We start from the raw sequence: 5,000 nt of genomic DNA, 5'->3' as shown, positions 1-5,000 counted from the left end.
CTTTCTTGAAGAAGTTTCTAAACCCTGAGGATTGCATCAACCCTATCCAGTCTTTGCGTACAAAAAGGAACGCATAGACTGGAAGCTGCGAAGAGGATCCGGCCAGGCATGCACAGTGGGCACCGCCCAGATTAGAATGAGATGCCGCCTCGTTTGTCTGCACCATGACCAAAGGGCCGTTTCACCCGAGGGAGGTTTAAAAAGCGCCCGTCACCTCAGAGCTGCTGTGCTTGCTCAGGCAGCACATATGACAAATTGGATACGATACAGAGAAGATTAGCATGGCCCCTGCGCAAGGATGACACGCAAATTCGTGAAGCGTTTCCACATTTTGATATGGACACAGTGTCCTAAACTTGACCGCCATTCAGGCAGGTAGGTGTCTGGTTAACCCGTGTTGACTATTCGCCCATCCTGTCAGAGACCTTTTAAAAGGTGTTTTAGACTGCGCCCATCCTGTCTTCAAAAATGTTGGGAAATGGTGAAAGAGTTATTGGAGAATTCCAGGAACTTGACCACAATTCAGGCGAGCAAGTGTCTAGTTAACCTGTGTTGACTTTGCGCCCATCCTGTCAGAGCCCTCCTAAAAGCTGTCTGAGACTTTCAAATATTTTTGTTAGACTTCCACTGTAACTCCCCAGACAATTCAGGCGGGCAAGTGTCTGATTAACCCGTGTTGACTTTGCGCCCATCCTGTCAGAACCCTTTTTAAATGCTGCCTGAGACTTTCAAAGATTTTGTTAGACTTCCACTGCAACTCCCTAGACAAAAGGGAGCACATAGTCTGGAACCTGCGACGAGGCTCTGGCCAGACATGCACAGTGGGCACCACCCAGGTTAGAATGAGATGCCACCTCTTTTGTCTGCACCATGACCAAATGGCCGTTTCACCCGAGGGAGGTTTAAAAAGCGCCAGTCACCTTAGAGCTGCTGTGCTTGCTCAGGCAGCACATATGACAAATTGGATACGATACAGAGAAGATTAGCATGGCCCCTGCGCAAGGATGACACGCAAATTCGTGAAGCGTTTCCACATTTTGGTATGGCCACAGTGTCCTGAACTTGACCGCAATTCAGCCAGGTAGGTGTCTGGTTAACCCGTGTTGACGATGCGCCCATCCTGTCAGAGACCTTTTAAAAGGTGTCTTAGACTTTCAAAGATGTTTTATAGACTTCACCTGCAACTCCCCAGACTGGTATGGCACTTTCAAAGATATTGTTGAGGTCTTTAGAAATGTTGAAAGATTTCTTCTGACAAGCATAGATTGTTGACTTTGGTGATTTGTGACTCTGGTTAACCCGTGTTGACTATGCGCCCATCCTGTCTTCAAAAATGTTGGAAAATGGTGAAAGAGTTATTGGAGAATTCCAGGAAGTCCTCCGAGAGATTGGGAACGTCTTTCAAAGATAAAAGATTTCTTCCGACAAGCATTAATTGTTGACTTTGATGACTTGCTGTCACCAGCCTTGGTGGAATGTGGAACCATGTGGACCGCCCAGATTAGAATGACATGCCGCCTCTTTTGTTTGCACCATGACCAAAGGGCCGTTTCACCCGAAGGAGGTGTAAAACGCGCCAGTCACCTTTGAGCTGCTGTACTTGCTCAGGCAGCACATATGACAAATTGGATACGATACAGAGAAGATTAGCATGGCCCCTGCGCAAGGATGACACGCAAATTCGTGAAGCGTTTCCACATTTTGGTATGGCCACAGTGTCCTAAACTTGACCGCAATTCATGCAGGTAGGTGTCTGGTTAACCCGTGTTGACTATTCGCCCATCCTGTCTTCAAAAATGTTGGGAAATGGTGAAAGAGTTATTGGAGAATTCCAGGAAGTCCTCCGAGAGATTGGGATCGTCTTTCAAAGATAAAAGATTTCTTCCGACAAGCATTAATTGTTGACTTTGATGACTTGCTGTCACAAGCCTTGGTGGAATGTGGAACCACGTGGACCGCCCAGATTAGAATGAGATGCTGCCTCTTTTGTTTGCACCATGACCAAAGGGCCGTTTCACCCGAGGGAGGTTTAAAAAGCGCCCGTCACCTCAGAGCTGCTGTGCTTGCTCAGGCAGCACATATGACAAATTGGATACGATACAGAGAAGATTAGCATGGCCCCTGCGCAAGGATGACACGCAAATTCGTGAAGCGTTTCCACATTTTGATATGGACACAGTGTCCTAAACTTGACTGCAATTGAGGCAGGTAGGTGTCTGGTTAACCCGTGTTGACTATGCGCCCATCCTGTCTTCAAAAATGTTGGGAAATGGTGAAAGAGTTATTGGAGAATTCCAGGAAGTCCTCCGAGAGATTGGGATCGTCTTTCAAAGATAAAAGATTTCTTCCGACAAGCATTAATTGTTGACTTTGATGACTTGCTGTCATCAGCAAGTCGTCTGAGAGATTGAGAATGTCGGCACTGCGCGTATTAGTGGGTACAGAGTCATCTCCGGCCCCTTCCCGATTCGTACTGTTAGCCGACATGCTGGCAGAGAAAGTAGGGATTGCAGCTGCTCTACAGAAAAAGCCTTTCTTGAAGAAGTTTCTAAACCCTGAGGATTGCATCAACCCTATCCAGTCTTTGCGTACAAAAAGGAACGCATAGACTGGAAGCTGCAAAGAGGATCCGGCCAGGCATGCACAGTGGGCACCGCCCAGATTAGAATGAGATGCCGCCTCGTTTGTCTGCACCATGACCAAAGGGCCGTTTCACCCGAGGGAGGTTTAAAAAGCGCCCGTCACCTCAGAGCTGCTGTGCTTGCTCAGGCAGCACATATGACAAATTGGATACGATACAGAGAAGATTAGCATGGCCCCTGCGCAAGGATGACACGCAAATTCGTGAAGCGTTTCCACATTTTGATATGGACACAGTGTCCTAAACTTGACCGCAATTCAGGCAGGTAGGTGTCTGGTTAACCCGTGTTGACTATTCGCCCATCCTGTCAGAGACCTTTTAAAAGGTGTTTTAGACTGCGCCCATCCTGTCTTCAAAAATGTTGGGAAATGGTGAAAGAGTTATTGGAGAATTCCAGGAACTTGACCACAATTCAGGCGAGCAAGTGTCTAGTTAACCTGTGTTGACTTTGCGCCCATCCTGTCAGAGCCCTCCTAAAAGCTGTCTGAGACTTTCAAATATTTTTGTTAGACTTCCACTGTAACTCCCCAGACAATTCAGGCGGGCAAGTGTCTGGTTAACCCGTGTTGACTTTGCGCCCATCCTGTCAGAACCCTTTTAAATGCTGCCTGAGACTTTCAAAGATTTTGTTAGACTTCCACTGCAACTCCCTAGACAAAAGGGAGCACATAGTCTGGAACCTGCGACGAGGCTCTGGCCAGACATGCACAGTGGGCACCACCCAGGTTAGAATGAGATGCCACCTCTTTTGTCTGCACCATGACCAAATGGCCGTTTCACCCGAGGGAGGTTTAAAAAGCGCCAGTCACCTTAGAGCTGCTGTGCTTGCTCAGGCAGCACATATGACAAATTGGATACGATACAGAGAAGATTAGCATGGCCCCTGCGCAAGGATGACACGCAAATTCGTGAAGCGTTTCCACATTTTGGTATGGCCACAGTGTCCTGAACTTGACCGCAATTCAGCCAGGTAGGTGTCTGGTTAACCCGTGTTGACGATGCGCCCATCCTGTCAGAGACCTTTTAAAAGGTGTCTGAGACTTTCAAAGATGTTTTATAGACTTCACCTGCAACTCCCCAGACTGGTGTGGCACTTTCAAAGATATTGTTGAGGTCTTTAGAAATGTTGAAAGATTTCTTCTGACAAGCATAGATTGTTGACTTTGGTGATTTGTGACTCTCGTTAACCCGTGTTGACTATGCGCCCATCCTGTCTTCAAAAATGTTGGAAAATGGTGAAAGAGTTATTGGAGAATTCCAGGAAGTCCTCCGAGAGATTGGGATCGTCTTTCAAAGATAAAAGATTTCTTCCGACAAGCATTAATTGTTGACTTTGATGACTTGCTGTCACAAGCCTTGGTGGAATGTGGAACCACGTGGACCGCCCAGATTAGAATGAGATGCTGCCTCTTTTGTTTGCACCATGACCAAAGGGCCGTTTCACCCGAAGGAAGTGTAAAAGGCGCCGTTCACCTTAGAGCTGCTGTGCTTGCTCAGGCAGCACATATGACAAATTGGATACGATACAGAGAAGATTAGCATGGCCCCTGCGCAAGGATGACACGCAAATTCGTGAAGCGTTTCCACATTTTGATATGGACACAGTGTCCCAAACTTGACCGCAATTCAGGCAGATAAGTGTCTGGTTAACCTGTGTTGACTATGCGCCCATCCTGTCAGATACCTTTTAAAAGGTGTCTTAGACTTTCAAAGATATTTTATACACTTCCCCTGCAACTCCCCAGAATTCTGTGGCACTTTCAAAGACGTTGTTGAGTTCTTTAGAAATGTTGAAAGATTTGTTCTGACAAGCATAGAATGTTGACTTTGGTGACTTGCTGTCATCAGCAAGTCGTCTGAGAGATTGAGAATGTCGGCACTGCGCGTATTAGTGGGTACAGAGTCATCTCCGGCCCCTTCCCGATTCGTACTGTTAGCCGACATGCTGGCAGAGAAAGTAGGGATTGCAGCTGCTCTACAGAAAAAGCCTTTCTTGAAGAAGTTTCTAAACCCTGAGGATTGCATCAACCCTATCCAGTCTTTGCGTACAAAAAGGAACGCATAGACTGGAAGCTGCGAAGAGGATCCGGCCAGGCATGCACAGTGGGCACCGCCCAGATTAGAATGAGATGCCGCCTCGTTTGTCTGCACCATGACCAAAGGGCCGTTTCACCCGAGGGAGGTTTAAAAAGCGCCCGTCACCTCAGAGCTGCTGTGCTTGCTCAGGCAGCACATATGACAAATTGGATACGATACAGAGAAGATTAGCATGGCCCCTGCGCAAGGATGACACGCAAATTCGTGAAGCGTTTCCACATTTTGATATGGACACAGTGTCCTAAACTTGACCGCAATTCAG

The 5,000-nt window shown here is 47.3% G+C and overlaps 8 non-coding genes across 8 annotated transcripts; all 8 read left to right on the top strand.

Annotated features, from left to right (window-relative positions):
• Nucleotides 1-226: 226 nt before the first annotated feature.
• LOC137103637 (U6 spliceosomal RNA) lies at nt 227-333 on the top strand. Its single transcript, XR_010911562.1, has one exon. It is a non-coding gene; the product is annotated as a U6 spliceosomal RNA (small nuclear RNA).
• Nucleotides 334-932: 599 nt separating this feature from the next.
• Nucleotides 933-1,039, top strand: LOC137103634 (U6 spliceosomal RNA). Its single transcript, XR_010911561.1, has one exon. It is a non-coding gene; the product is annotated as a U6 spliceosomal RNA (small nuclear RNA).
• Nucleotides 1,040-1,596: 557 nt separating this feature from the next.
• Nucleotides 1,597-1,703, top strand: LOC137103307 (U6 spliceosomal RNA). Its single transcript, XR_010911457.1, has one exon. It is a non-coding gene; the product is annotated as a U6 spliceosomal RNA (small nuclear RNA).
• A 356-nt stretch (nt 1,704-2,059) lies between these two features.
• On the top strand, nt 2,060-2,166 carry LOC137103632 (U6 spliceosomal RNA). Its single transcript, XR_010911560.1, has one exon. It is a non-coding gene; the product is annotated as a U6 spliceosomal RNA (small nuclear RNA).
• A 591-nt stretch (nt 2,167-2,757) lies between these two features.
• On the top strand, nt 2,758-2,864 carry LOC137103626 (U6 spliceosomal RNA). The gene has a single exon (XR_010911558.1). It is a non-coding gene; the product is annotated as a U6 spliceosomal RNA (small nuclear RNA).
• A 598-nt stretch (nt 2,865-3,462) lies between these two features.
• LOC137103616 (U6 spliceosomal RNA) lies at nt 3,463-3,569 on the top strand. Its single transcript, XR_010911554.1, has one exon. It is a non-coding gene; the product is annotated as a U6 spliceosomal RNA (small nuclear RNA).
• Nucleotides 3,570-4,126: 557 nt separating this feature from the next.
• On the top strand, nt 4,127-4,233 carry LOC137103612 (U6 spliceosomal RNA). The gene has a single exon (XR_010911552.1). It is a non-coding gene; the product is annotated as a U6 spliceosomal RNA (small nuclear RNA).
• A 622-nt stretch (nt 4,234-4,855) lies between these two features.
• On the top strand, nt 4,856-4,962 carry LOC137103607 (U6 spliceosomal RNA). Its single transcript, XR_010911551.1, has one exon. It is a non-coding gene; the product is annotated as a U6 spliceosomal RNA (small nuclear RNA).
• The last annotated feature ends 38 nt before the right edge of the window (nt 4,963-5,000 follow it).

This window comes from Channa argus, chromosome 1 (assembly GCF_033026475.1).
Source record: "Channa argus isolate prfri chromosome 1, Channa argus male v1.0, whole genome shotgun sequence".
Taxonomy (NCBI): domain Eukaryota; kingdom Metazoa; phylum Chordata; class Actinopteri; order Anabantiformes; family Channidae; genus Channa; species Channa argus.
The sequence above is the reverse complement of the archived record's forward strand: the minus strand, read 5'-3'. Positions and strand labels throughout refer to the sequence as shown.